The following is a 14,968-nucleotide window of genomic DNA, read 5'->3' as shown; positions in this document are numbered from 1 at the left end:
AAAGCATTTTTATGATGCCCTGAAGGCTATTTATTTATGGGCCAAAGATGTATGGTGCATCTCAGCTACTCAGTGCCGTTGTAGACACACTGATTAGTGATGAAGATATGACCCTAGAGAGATGGGCTAAACACTTCTATAGTGTTCTCAAAAGACCATAATCAATGAAGGCTGAAGCCATTGACTGTTGATCTCAGGTAGAAGTCAGTCCCTCCTTAGGTGAAGTTCCAACTGAAGAAGAGGATTTTTTTGCGAGGCAGTGGGGTTAAGTGACTTGTGCAGAGTAACACAGCCAGTAAGTGTCAAATGTCTGAGGCCGGATTTGAACTCAGGTCCTCCTGACTCCAGGACTGGTGTTCTATCCACTGTGCTACCTAACTGCCCTGAAGAAGAGGTTTTGAATGTCATTAGGCTTCTTTCATGTGGCAAAGCACCCGGTGCTGATTCTATTCCAGCTGAGATTTACAAAGCAGGGGGTCCATTGCTCATACAAAAGCTGTTTGAAAATTTCCAGGTTATATCCCCTCAAAGTTCAAGGATGCCTCAATTATCTATACCTATAAAGGTAAGGGAAATAGATTGTCCTGTGACAATAATGGGTGTTTCTCTCTTAGTCATTGCTGGCAAGATCATTGCCAGAGTCCTTCTTAATAGGTTGATCCTTCACCTGGAAGATAGTCATCTACCTGCGAGCCACTGTGGCTTCAGAAAGGGTCGAGGAATGGTTGATATGGTGTTTACTGCCCAACAACTCCAGGAGAAATTCCAGGAGCAAAGCAGAGGTCTGTGCACAACGTTTGTAGATCTGACCAAGGCCTTTGATATTGTCATTCATGACAGCTTATGGAAAATTATGTCAAAATTTGGTTGCCCAGAGAAATTCATCAACATTGTGCATCAGTTTCATGATGGCATGCTTGCCAGGGTTCTGGATAACAGATGATGTTCTCATGTTTTCCCAGTCACAAATGGAGTGAAACAAGGCTGTGTGCTTGCTCCCATGCTTTTTAGTATGATGATTTCAGCCACGTTGTAAAATGCCTTCAATGAGGATGAATGTGGATCAAGGTCAGTTACCACACCAATAGTAAATTCTTCAACTTGAAAAGGCTACCAATCAAGACCAAAGTGGAGGGAGTGTTGGTGCATGTTTTTCTTTTTGCAGATGATTGTGCACTTAATGAAGCCTCTGAAGTTGAGATGCAATAAAGTATGTATTGATTCTTTGCTGTTTGTGCTAATTTTGGCCTAACAATTAACACCAAGAAAACACAGGTGCCCCATCAGCCACTACCACACCATCCATGCATGGAACTACCAGTTATAGCAAATGGAGGAGTCTTGAATTCTGTGGATAAGTTCACTTATCTTGATAGTTTATTTTCAAGGAATGTACACACTGATAATGAGGTTGATGCACACATTGCCAGAGCTAGCTTGGTGTTTGGGAGGCTCTGAAGAAAAGTGTGGGAGAGAAGAGGTATTAGACTGAATACCAGACTGAAAGTCTACAGTGCCATTGTGCTGACCTCATTGTTGTATGCCTGTGAAACCTGGACAGTATACCAGCACCATGCCAGGAAACTGAATTACTTCCATTTGAATTGTCTTAGGAAGATTCTGAAGATCACCTGGCAGGATAAGATACTAGACACTGAGGTCCTTTCTCAAACTAAACTGCCAAGAATTCAAACTCTACTTCAGAGAGTGCAACTCCAATGGGCTGCCCACATTGTTAGAATGCAAAATGTGTGCTTGCCAAAAAGACTATTTTGTGGAGAACTCACACAGGGCAAGCATTCACATGATGGTCAGAAAAAGTGATACAAGGACACTCTTAAGAACTTTGAAATTGATCGTGTGACATGGGAGACAATGATACAGTACCACTCAGTATAGCATGCCCACAACAGAGAAGGTGCTGGGCTCTGTGTGCAAAGCAGAATTGAAATAACTCAAAAGAAATGCAAGATACAAAAATTCAGAGAATCCACCCCAAATGTTCACATGGACTATTTGTGCCCGATCTGTGGTAGAACATTCTGAGCTCACATTGGTCTGATCAGCCACAGTTAGACACACTATAACTTGACTCCAGCATAGTAGTGTCATTTTGGTCCTCTTTGAGAATGAAGGACAATAACTAAAAGTTGACAAAGTAATCTTACCCTCAAATTATCTTCTATAAGTTGTACATTATTTTTCTTTCCATTTTACAGATTAGGATACTGAATTTCAGCAAGATTAAGCGAATTTGCAGAAGGTTGCATTACTAGTCAATGGCTTTGAAATGGTTTTTTTGGATAAAAGAAGGTGTGGTGAGATGCTATGACATATGTCTTGGGGTCAAAGATAGAAGGGAGAGTTTTTGAGGAAAAGAATAGAAGGGTCTGGTGAAAGGAAGGCAGTGTCCCATGGGAAAAGCAGCCTTGATCATGTAGTGATTGTGTCATTTGACCACCTGAGGGAGACTCACTGTTTGAAGGCTGAAATTGTGTCTGATTTCTGACAGGCGATACAATGAGAAGAAGTGCTTTATATGATCAGAGATGTGGAGATGATAGGACTGCCCCAATCACCCAGGTGTTTTACATTCACTTTTTCTCCCAACTCCTTCCTGCTGCTGAAAACCTTTATGAATAGGCCGTTCTGCTGGGGAAGGGATTAGCTCTGGACAGAGCACATTATGGAAATGGAGTCGCCAGCCCAGATCCTTTGTCTTCTGTTCCTGTGGCTCCCAGATGAAGAAAGAGAGTGTGGGGAGATTATGGAGAAGGACAGGAACCTGGCAGAGGCCCCTTGCAATCTGAGCTTTCTTGCATTCACTGTCTCAATGAGAAAAGTTTTGGATAGATGATATAGGAGTTAGAAAAAAGGGACTTTGGTCAGAAAAATTAATCAATTTTTGTTATCAGAGATTGAAGGAAGAGTTTGGGAAAGGAGCATAAACAATGTTGGTTCTATAATCTCAAATGTCTCTTCATTAATTTCAGGTTCACAAGGTGAAGTTGTTCTGACCCAATCCCCAGCCTCCCTGTCTGTGGCTCTGGGAGAGAGAGTCACCACCAACTGCAAGGCCAGTCAGACCCTCTTACACAGAAATTGGAACACTTACTTATATTGGGACCAACAGAAATCAGGACAAGCTCCTAAATCCCTGATTTTTGAAGTTTCCAATCTATTCTCTGGGGTTCCCTATTGATTCAGTGGCAGTGGGTCTTGGACAGATTTCACCCTCACAATCAGCAGGCTGGAGTCTGAGGATTTAGCCATCTATTACTGACAGTATGGAACTCACTGGCTTCTACACAGTGCTCCAGACTTGTATAACCCTCCCCCCCCCCCCCCCCCCCCGCCCATGTTGTTCAGCCCTGAGCTCAGGAGAATAGCTGCTTTCCCCAGAGGCCTAGAGTCACAGCCCCTGCTGTTCTGCATTCAAGATAGGAGTCCTTTTAGATCCCCTCACAATTATTTACCTCATTGCTTGAGAAGCAGCACACCATGCTGGAAACAGCCCTTTATCAACAAGGACTCTTGCTCTACCAGCTGAAATAACATTTTATCCCTAAACTTTGTCATAAAGGGAAACTTTTCCAGTTCAATATTTCCATAGCTGTTACCTCAAATGTCTTATGTTAGATGCATGCCTGGTTTGCACATTTCTCTTTCTAAGTAGAAATGCTTAGATTTAAAATAATGTTAACTGAATAAAAACCATTTCTGGAAGACTTGTGCCTAAAATACAGACTATGGCATTAATTTTTTCTTTAATAGAATTACTCCTTAACTCACAGCTCCCCACCTTTTCCATGAGAATAGTCTGAGAATCTTAACTTAATGCTTTTTTGACTTCTAGGTAAATTTTATAATGTGGCATTCCTCTTCATGTATCAGTTCAGTGACCATGGCAGAAAGGAAAAAAAAAGTTAGTCTGGCCTGTCCTGGTCATGCCCATGTCCTCATTAAGCTTATGAACAAAATATACCTTCCTAGCTGCTCATTGCCTTACCCAGACCTACCTCATCAACTGTGACTCTTGTGCTACTTGTTGGCTCGCCTGGATGTCTGTGCTCAAAGTGTCCCAATGTCTCTTTCCAAAAGTATTGTTTGCAAAACAGTATTGCAAAAAAGCATTGTTTCCAAAAGTTTGTTGCCACCACAAAATGATCTCCTCTGAATATATTTGTATATATGGGCCTTTTTGTCTTTCTTTTATTTTTTTCCTATATATATGCCAAGGAATAGTATTGTCGGTTCAAAGAGTATGCAGAGTTTAGTAACTTTTCAGGCAAAGTTCCCAAATGCTTTCCAAAAATGTGAGAATAACAGTGCATTAATTTGCCTTTTTCCCTGCAGCCCCTCCCAGATTTGTCATTTTCTTTCATTTTTCAACTTCACCAATTGTATACCACCCTTTCCTTTAATAGGTGACGAAAATGAGGGCCAGAGGAATCAGGGACATACCTAGAGTCACAAAATTGTTAGGTGTTTGAAGTTGAATTGGTACCTAGGTCTTCCTGGGACTTCAGGTTCAGTGCTCTCCCTGATCTGCCATACTTCCTCTCTCTTTATTTTATAGATGAAAAAATTAAGTCAGAGTGAACATCCAGGACAATGCTAAATTGTAAAGGGAATAAAAACCCAGCAGCTTCCAGGTTGTGGGTGTGATTCTGCAGTTGTAGGTGAGGTTCAGTGTCTACAAATTGTTTAGGCTTCCATGTGTTTATGACTTGCTCTGTATCTTCCTTGGTTGCCAACTTCCTGTAGTTTGACGAAAGTGCTAATCTGTAATCTTATCTCAGACTGAATTTGCATTGAAAATATCCTTTTGGAAATAATCACCTACTGGATTTGAGAAAATTGATATTCTTCTTTTTTCTTATATCAAGAGATGTGCACACACACACACACACACACACACACACGCACACACAGAGCTTCCCTCAGCATTAAAGCACAGATCTATTTTTCAGGATTGGGGATAAATGGGTAAAATCTTTTCATATTCTGAGAGCTGATGACAAACTATCTTTTTTTCTTCAGATCACCCACAGTCAGCATACTGGGTCACCACTTGTGGGGCCAGTGAAAGTCTGTTACACAATACTGGGAACACTCGCCTCAATATTCAGCTACAAAAATGAGGACAAGTTCCTAAATTTTTTGTTTACTAGGTCTCCATCCTTTATCCCTGGGTCCCTGCCTATTTCAGGAAGAGTAGATGTAGGACAGAATTCTCTCCAAAAATCAGTAGGGTTGAGGCTGCAGATTCAGAAAATTACTAATATCTGCAAAGCACTCAGTTCCCTACCCCCACTGCTCTTTTTTTGTTTCTTGCTTATTTTTGCCTATTTCATGGCTTTGAAAATTGAGCTCCGCTCCTGGGACACAGAGGACACACTATGCCAAGTTTCTTGTGCTGGGGGCCAGAAGCCTGGTCACTGGCTTTGTGCACTGAGTATTTAGGCACTGGTGGCTTGTTTCCTATGCTATGGTGGCCTGGCCTGGTCATACCTATTGTTGCCTGGGTTCTGTGACTGGCAATTTGCCTTCTGCACTGAGGCTGCAGCCCTCACAGCTGGTCTGCTATGCCATTGCCTGCTGAGCCAGGATCAAGGGGTCTTGGTTGTTGATCTGTACTGTGGCTAAAAGCCTCCCATTGGCTTGCCCAGACACCATCTGCACTGGGCTGTGCACCACTTTTATCCAAGTGAGACACACCTTTCCTGAAGTTACTCTAAGATATCTTAAGCTGGAAGATTTTTTCACTCCTTCTTTTTGTAGGTTCTGTCACTCCAGAATCTATTGAGAACCTTGATTTAATATTGTTTCTGAGGGTGACTGGAGAGAGCTCAGGGAACTTCCTGGCTTCTCTCTGCTCCACCCTCCATAGAGAAGAATTAATGAATTTCTGTGACCAGATATTAAAGAGAGAGTTTGGGAAAGGAGCACAAACAATTTTGGTTCTGCAACCTCAATGTCTCACAATTAATTTCAGGTTCACAAGGGAAAGTTGTTTTGACCCAATCCCCAGTCTCCCTGTCTGTGGCTCTGGGAGAGAGAATCGCCATCAACTGCAAGGTCAGTCAGAGCCTGTACACAGCAACTGGCTTCCTTACATACATTGGTACCAGCAGAAATCAGGACAATCTGTTAAATCTTTGATTTATGGAGTTTCTAATCTACTCTCTGTAAAATGTTGATAATAACTGCAGGACTGTGAGGTTCAAATAAGCTAATATAACAAACACTTTTGCAAACTTGAAAGCGCTGTATAAATATTAACTATTATTTTTATTTCTAGATGTCAATTTCAGTAGGCCGGAGGATAAGCTTATATCTTAATACTTTAATTCAACTAGAAAAGTAATTATTTTATCCACCTTCAGAATATTAAATAGAAAGGATTTACAGTGAGATGGTGACTTGCCCCAGAACTATTTCTATCTGAACTCATTAGAACATGAAAAAAATGAGAGTAACAAATGTTTAGGAAGCACTCACATTTTAATGGTTCTTAATAGTTTACAAAGTAATGTTATTCACAAATTCTCTTCTATAAATTATACATTATTTTTCTTTCCATTTTAGAGATTAGGAAACTGAGTTTCAGCAAAATTAAGTGAATTTGCCAAAGGTTGCATTACAAATCAATGGTTTTGAAATGGGTTTTTGGATAAAAGAAGGTGTGGTGAGATGCTATAATATGTGTCTTTGGGTAAAAGATTGAATGGATAATTTTTGAGAAAAGAATGGAAGGGTCTGGTGGAAGGAAGGCAGTGTCCAAGGGGAAAAGCAGCCTTGATCGTGTAGTGATTGTGTCATTTGACCACTGGAGGGAGACACACTGTTTAAAGGTTACAGGCCTGTCTGATTTCTGACAGGGGACACTGCTGAATAAGTTCAAAGATGTGATGATAGGACTGCCCCCATCATCCAGGTGTTTTGCATTCATTCTTTCCCTGAACTCCTCCTTGCTGCTGAAAACCTTTATGAATAGGCCTTTCTGCAGGGGAAAGGATCAGCACTGGACAGAGCTCAATCTTCAGATGGAGTCCCTAGCCAGCTCCATTTTTTCCTGCTCCTGTGGCTCCCAGGTAAGGAAGGAGAAGATGGAGAGAGGATTATAGAGAAAGACAGGAAGCTGGGAGAGGTCCCTTGCAATCTGAGCTTTGCTGCATTCATTGTCTCAATGAGAAAAATCTTTCAGAGATGATATAGGAGTTAGAAAAAAGGGGCTTTGGTGAAAAGAATTAATCAATTTTGTGATTAGAGATTAAAGAGAGAGTTTGGGAAAGGAGCATAAACAATACTAGTTCTATAATCTCAAATATCTCTTAATTTATTTCAGGTTCACAAGGTGAAGTCGTTCTGACCCAGTCCCCAGCCTCCCTGTCTGTGGCTCTGGGAGAGAGAGTCACCATCAACTGCAGGGCCAGTCAGAGCCTCTTACACAGCAATGGGAACACTTACTTATATTGGGACCAACAGAAATCAGGACAATCTCCTAAATTCCTGATTTACAGGGTTTCCAATCTATTCTCTGGGGTTCCCTCTCGATTCAGTGGCAGTGAGTCTGGGACAGATTTCACTCTCACAATCAGCAGGCTGGAGCCTGAGGATGTTGCAGACTACTGTTGTGGGCAGAGTACTCACTGGCCTCCTACACAGTGCTCCAGCCCTGAACAAAAACCTTCCCATATCATTCATCCCTGAGCTCAAGGAAATAGCTGCTTTTCCCAGAGGCCTAGACTCACAGCAGCTGCTGCTCTACATTCAAGATAGGACTCCTCTCAGGTCCTCTTACTATTATTTACTTCATTGCATCAAGAATCAGCATGCCATGATGGAAATAACCCTTGACCAATAAGGATTCTTGTTCTACCAACTAAAATAACATTTTATCCCTAAACTTTGTCATAAGGGGAAATTTTCCCAGTTCAATATTTCCATAACTGTTACTTCAAATGTCTTATGTTAGATGCATGCCTGAGATGATTTTTCTGGTTTGCACATTTCTTTTTCTAAGTAGAAATGCTTAAATTTAAAATAATGTGAACTGAATAAAAACCATTTCTAGAAGACTTGTGCCTAAAATACAGAATATGGCATTAATTTTTTTCTTTAATGGAATTACTCCTTAGCTAATAGTTCCCTATCTTTTCCATGAGAATAGTCTGAGAAACTTAATTCAATGCTTTTCTGAATTCTAGGTAAATTCTGTAATATGGCATTCCACTTGATATATCAGCTTAGTGACCATGTCAGAAAAGAAAGGAAAAAAAAAAGTTAGTCTGGCATGTCTTGTTTATGTCCATGTCCTGATTAAGTATATGAACAAAACATCCCTTTCTAGCTGCTCGTTAACTTACACAGACCTGCCTCACCAACTGCAACCATTGCACTACTTGGCAGCTCACCTGGATTTCTGTACTCAAAGTGTCCCAATATCTCTTTCCAAAAACATTATTCCCTGTTCTGGCATCCCATTCCAGGGACACATATTTTTCATTGTGCTCCCCTGATGTCTCTGAGCTAGTTGGAAGGCCAGTTAATCAGGACATGATGCCAATGCCATCTCTCAGGGAGACAGCTTAATATGCTTTTTCTTATCACTAGAGTTAGCCCTCAGGACATTTTACAGTCCAGAGGCAATCATAGCATTGTGGTCTGAGAGTTCAGAGACCCCTCAAAGACTGAAGCACAGGACAGGGTTGTCTACAATGAATTCACAGACTCAAGCATTCTTTAAGTCAAAGTGACAAAGATTTATTATTATGCTATCCAATGGGCAATGATTCCCAAGGAACCTGCCATGATGGGCAGAGCTCCTTAGGGAACTTGCAACCTAACAGGAATGATGCTAAAGCTTATATAGGAAAAGGAGTGGATTATGTGGCAAGTATGCTAATTAGGTGATTACATACAACCTTGGTCACAGGCATCATTTGCTACTGGAAATGGGGAGGGGGGGTTTCCCTAATGGATGTGTTTTTGGTCTGTTATATTTGAAACAAGATAGCTTCAGGTGTTGATGTCTATAGCTTGACTTCTGGATTGTATATGATACCTGTGGGCATCAGTACTTGATAGTTCTGCTGGCACAAGATAGTCCTGTTCATACAAGGGAAATTCTGCAGAGGTCAGCTTGTTCTTGTAACAGGGAGAGTTTGCCTTATTGGGCCCACTCATGAGTTCTTGCTAGAGATAGGGTCCTGGGATTGGAGGGAAACTGCCAGGGTTAGTGTTTCTGAAGCTAGGGAGAAATATGATCTTGGAAATGTGGTCTGAGTATAAGCACCCAAGCACACCATCATTCCACCCTTAAACAGATGGGACCCGACATCTTTTGGGGTAAAGGATGAAGGTCTCAGCTTCTGAAACTGCTTCATGCTGGGATTGGATGTAGAGATGTCCCTGCCTTGTAGGGTCCCTCCATTCAAGAGGTTGGTTCTTTAGCCAATATCTGGAACTTGGTTGATGCCAGGTCCAAGGGGTGATGGGTGGTGGTCTCAGACAGAGGTTGGTACCCAGCCTGAGCAGTTGTCTGGAAGCAGAGGGCACTAAACCTAGAGGAGACAAATCTGGCAAGGAGATAAAAGAAACAAGGGCCAAAAAGGAGTAAGAGGAAAATGACCAGAAGTGGGGTAAGTATGGGCAGTTCTTCTGACAGAGCTATCTGAAATTTGGTTGACTCTTTCTTCTTAAAATACTGTCAAACTTCCTCACACCCTCTCATTATACTTAAACCATCTGAATTTGGCACAAAGGCACCCCCAAACAACTATCCATGGACAACAGGAGAGACTTGGATGTCCCCCACTTATCTCCAAACTTTCTTATCTACTTTCCATATTTTCAATCAAACCTTTATTTAATGCAGACAACCATACCCAAATTCAAACTCAGAATTAGTTACAATCCCAAGAGGGATTGTAGGGTTGTGAGGGTAAAGACCTAATATAGAGTGGTCTGCAAATTAGACATTTCTGTATAGATGTGAGCTCTTGTTCTACTCCTTTGCTCACCCTAGCTAGTTAGCTCATGTCTACCATAACAATGAATGGTTGGACCTTAACCCCCCCTCCTAGGTGACTTCTCAGGTCTCTACTCTAGCTCTAAGAATTCCTGTTGCTGGAACTTGGGGGAAAAATGAAGAATGCCTCCCAACCCTCCTCCCTCTTACTAGGAGAAGGTACCATTGCTCTTCTCATAGTCACAGATTGCTTGTCTTTCCTTCACAAAGAGGACCAATGACATCAAAAAGGTGATGTCTTGAATGGCAAGTGAATTGGATTTAAGTGAGTCAGGGCTATGCAAAGTCACTAACCTCACCCTCTTCTCCAGAGTCATCTGGGTCCAGTGGCAAGATATAGATCAGGACAACTGGAGATGGCCTTGGATGCATTGGGATACCTTGGCCTTTTTAACCTAAGGTCTTTCCCAGGTTTCAGTTTATCTAAGGCAACATCCATTCAACAGTTAAATGCTTCATGATCTAAGAATGAATCACATTAGCAAAGTCTCCCTGGACAACTTTAGTTGCAATTGCATTTTGGTGTGCTCAATAATACTTGGAATCAGGGTGGCAATGGGTCAAAATTAAACATTATTTTGTTTGGTGAGGACATCTTTATAAAGGAGATGATTGCAGCATGATTCCAATCAGTTCAATTCAATTCAAAAGCATCTATTGAATACTTGCTGTGTTCTAGGCACTAAGTTAGACGTCGTGAGACTTCATTTTGTCAAATCGACCCAAGTGTACTAAACTTGATGACATCCATCATGGCTTGGCAATGATATGGTTAGGTTCTGGGAGGCCCCATACCCAGGGATGGCCTCAGATTCCCAGCATGGCACCTGAAAGAGTCTCCAAAGTATCACAAGCACAGATGGGCATAGATCCTTAATGGAGGGGCCTCAAAGCACATTCTAAATTCCAATCACTTTTACCTCAGGGTATGGACCCCAATTTCCTGATAACTAGCTCTAGCTCTAGCTGCTTGGGAAGATTCCTTCTAAAGCTAACTTAACTTGTGTTTCTTTTTTTAAAGTTGTATTTCAAACATGTGGAAGGGGGGTAAATCTAGCTTGAGAATCTATGGAGCAAAGCTGCAGACCAAGAATCTAGCCTGAGTGAGGGAGAATAGAACCATCTTTTTGGAAGGCAGATTAAAAACAAACTAATAAACATTTGGGTCCACAATGCAGCTTCCTGGATCTGCTGGCCACACTCAATCTTTCTGCACTGGAGGACTTAGAGAATGGCTCTGGTCTTGCTCTGGTCACATGATATCAGTGAAGCTCCTTGAACCCTTAGCTTTCATGGATCATGGTCCTCCTAACACTCCTCAGGCAGAACAGTCTTCCCTGACCCCATCAACTCTTAGCTCATGGCTCAGGCCTCCAGTACTCTGGCTGCACTACCACTTACCAATAGCAGGGTCTCATTCCATCAGGAGGTTTAGTCAGAAGTTAGAAAACACATCAAATAGAAGAAAAACCCACTTTAATCACTTATTATGTGCAAAAGGTTATGGATTCATAGACCTTAGCCAAATAGTTCCTGCCTTTGGGGAATTTAACATTAAATTGGGGTGAAGGCTGGTGTCTACAGAGTAGTTTCAAGAGGGAAAGAAAACATATATGGGAGGAGTAGCAGAAGCCTTCCCAATGGAATAGAACCTGAGCTGTGCTGCAAAGGAAGCTGGAGATTCTGCCTGGTAAAGGTGGGGAGGGCCTACATGGACATCTGAGGGAGCCATCTGTGCAAAGACCTGGCAATGAAAAAGCCATATGCAGGAAGAGCTAGCCTGCTGGCTTCACCAGAACAGAAAAGACAGAAAGCTGGTTAATATGGCATAAGCCTGGGAAGGTAGGAGGGAGCCATGTTGTGGAGAACATTAAATTCCAGGTTCAGGATTTTGTGTTTTGTCCAAAAAGTGACAGGAAGCCAGCAGAGATTTTTGGAGTAAGGGGGTGACAATGTCATATCAACTTAATGTACTAATATAAGTTCAAAATGGACCCATGAACTAAATGTAAAGGGAGATATCACAAGAAAACCAGAAGAACATAGAACACATTACCTATAAGACTCATGGATAGGTGAGTAATATGTGAGGAAAGTTGAGTTAGAGAACATTGGTGAGGTGTAAAACGGAAAATTTCAATTAATTTAAAATAAAAAATACTTGAATAAATAAAACTCACATAGCCAATATTAGAACAGAAGTAGAAAACTGGGAAGAAAACTTTCCTAGACAATCTCTCAGATAAAGATCTCCTTTCTCAAATGTATGGAGGACTTTGTCAAACGCATAAGAATACAAGTCATACCCCAAATGGTAAATCATAAAATGATATGAACAGGTAGTTTTTTTGATAAAGAAATCAAAAGTATAAATAATTTTATGGAAAAAATACTCTAAATAATTATTGATTGGAAAAGTGCCAATTTAAACAACTTTGAGATATCTGACTAGCTAAAATGATAGATGCCCTTCAACTGGGGAATGGCTAAACAAGCTGTGGTATTTGGTTGTGATGTTATACTACTACGATACAAGGAATGATGAGCTCATTTATTTAGAATAACATGGAAGGAATTGAACCTATCCACCTCTGGAGAAAGAACTGACAAATAGAAATATGTTTATAATGTGTATATGCATATATATATGTGTGCATTTATAGATATGTATGTATATGTATATATATTTTGTTTATTTGTAGCCTTTGGGGAGGTAAGGGAGGAAAAAAGTACACAGCAGAGAACAAAAGAAAACCTAGAAAGAAACACAGAGGAAAGCTTTAAAAACAATGTGTGGTATTCATTATATAGGTTTGCTTGAAACAGAAATTTATTGTTTTATATTAAATCCTCTCATTTTCTGCTGTCTATGTTATAAATGTTCTTTTTTTCTTTTCTCATTTACTATTTAAGTTTAAAATAAACAAAAATTAAAAAATAAATTTGTCACCAAAGCTCATGGTGTGCATTCCTTATGCCTCTTGATTTTATCCTCTGAAGCTTAGATTACTGGTAGTCATTATCCATGGGCAGCTGTTTACCTTTCTCCTCTGAGATATGAACTCTAACTCTACATTTTAAAAATTCTACTGATGGCACAGTGGATCTAACACTGGGCCTGAAGTTCAGAAGATCTGATTTCAAAATCCTGCATCAGACACTTATTAACTGAGTGACCCTGGGTAAGTCACTTGACCCTTGTTTGTCTCAGTTTCCTTCACTGTAAAATGGAAATAATAGCAGCTCCCTCACAGGGTCACTGTAAGAAGCAAGTGAGATGATATTTGTAAAAAGCTCTTAGTACTATACCTGTAACCATGAATGTTTCTCTCTCTTTCTCTCTCCCTCAGCCCTATTCTGTATGTATCTTTTTGATAGATAATTATTTACACATTATTTCCTCCATAAGAATATAAGATCCTTCATGTTAAAGACTGGTATGGTCTTTCTTTCTATCCATAGCACCTAGCACATTACTTGGCACATAGTGAGTATTTAAGAAATGTCAGTTGACTGACATGTCTGACCTACTAAACATGTCTGAAGTTTTCTCTATTTTCCAACTCTAATTTTCTTCTGCTATCCCATCTGGGTTAGACTCCTATTCTACCAGCTGAAATAATATTTGATCCCTAAACTTTGTCATAGAGTGAAATTTTCCCAGTTCATTATTTCCATAACTGTTACCTCAAAATGGGGTCTAGGTTATTATTTCCATAAGGATTAAAGGAATATAGGTTTAGAGGTAGAACAGAGCCAGAGGTCATTTACTCCAAACCATTTACTGAAGCCCACAGAATTCAAAGCTAATAATAATGTTATATGGAAGGAGTCTAGACCTAGTAGTCAACAAAGATCATGCAAAGAAATGTTAGAAACTACACAAAAAATCACTGTAGGCTGTAAATATTTAGCATTTATTGACCAAGATCTAACCAGGCTAGGTAGCTAGAATTATACACTAGAATCTTGCTATCTTTCATGGAAAAACTAATGACAAATGCCCTTCCTATAAATATAAATCTCAAAATATCCTTGACCTCTCACCCTACTCACTGCCCTAGAAGTAGAAGTAGATCATTATCACTGACTAAACTATATCCCACAATCACCTAGACATAACATTTATGCATAAAAACATAAGAACAACACTTTAATAGGGGCCATCACACCATGATCTCAAGATCTGTAAACTACATGGAATAAAAAGCACAGAGACTTAATAGGAGAAATTGAAAGCATGTCAGAATATCCAGAGGTACATATAATTCACACCACCCCTTACTCTACTAATGTTGCAGGTAGGGCAGTGGATAGCATTTTGAAGCTGGAGACAAGAGTACTCAAGTTTAAAACCTGCTTTAATAATGCATTAGCTCTGTGACAGATGGCAAGTTACTTACCCTTTTTTAGCCTCAGTTTCTTCATTAGTAAAATGATGATAATAACAGGTAGGTTGTGAGGATCAAATAAGCTAATGTACCAATTGCTTTTGCAAATTGAAAGAGCTGTACAAATATTAGTTATTCCTAGTATTGCAATTTGTCAATATCAGTAGGCCAGAGGATGAGCTTATATCATGATACTTTAATTTGGCTAGAAAAAGCAATTATTTTGTCTACCTTCAGAACATTAAATAGAAAAGATTGACAGTGGGATAGTGATGTCTCCGAGGATGATTTCTATTTGAACTCATTAGAACAAGAGGAAAAAAATGAGAGCAATAACTGGCAAATAGGATCACTCAGATTTTAATAGCTCTTAAGAGCTGACAAAGTAACCTTATCCCCAAATTATCTTATGTAAGTTGTACATTATTTTTCATTCCATTTTACAGATTAGGAAACTGAGTTTCAGCAAGATTAAGTGAATTTCCTCAAGGTTGCATTACTAGTCAATGGTTTTGAAATGGGTTGGTTAGACAACAGGTGT

Source organism: Vombatus ursinus, unplaced genomic scaffold (assembly GCF_900497805.2).
Source record: "Vombatus ursinus unplaced genomic scaffold, bare-nosed wombat genome assembly UNPS02015016.1, whole genome shotgun sequence".
Taxonomy (NCBI): domain Eukaryota; kingdom Metazoa; phylum Chordata; class Mammalia; order Diprotodontia; family Vombatidae; genus Vombatus; species Vombatus ursinus.
Note: the sequence above shows the minus strand (reverse complement) of the source record.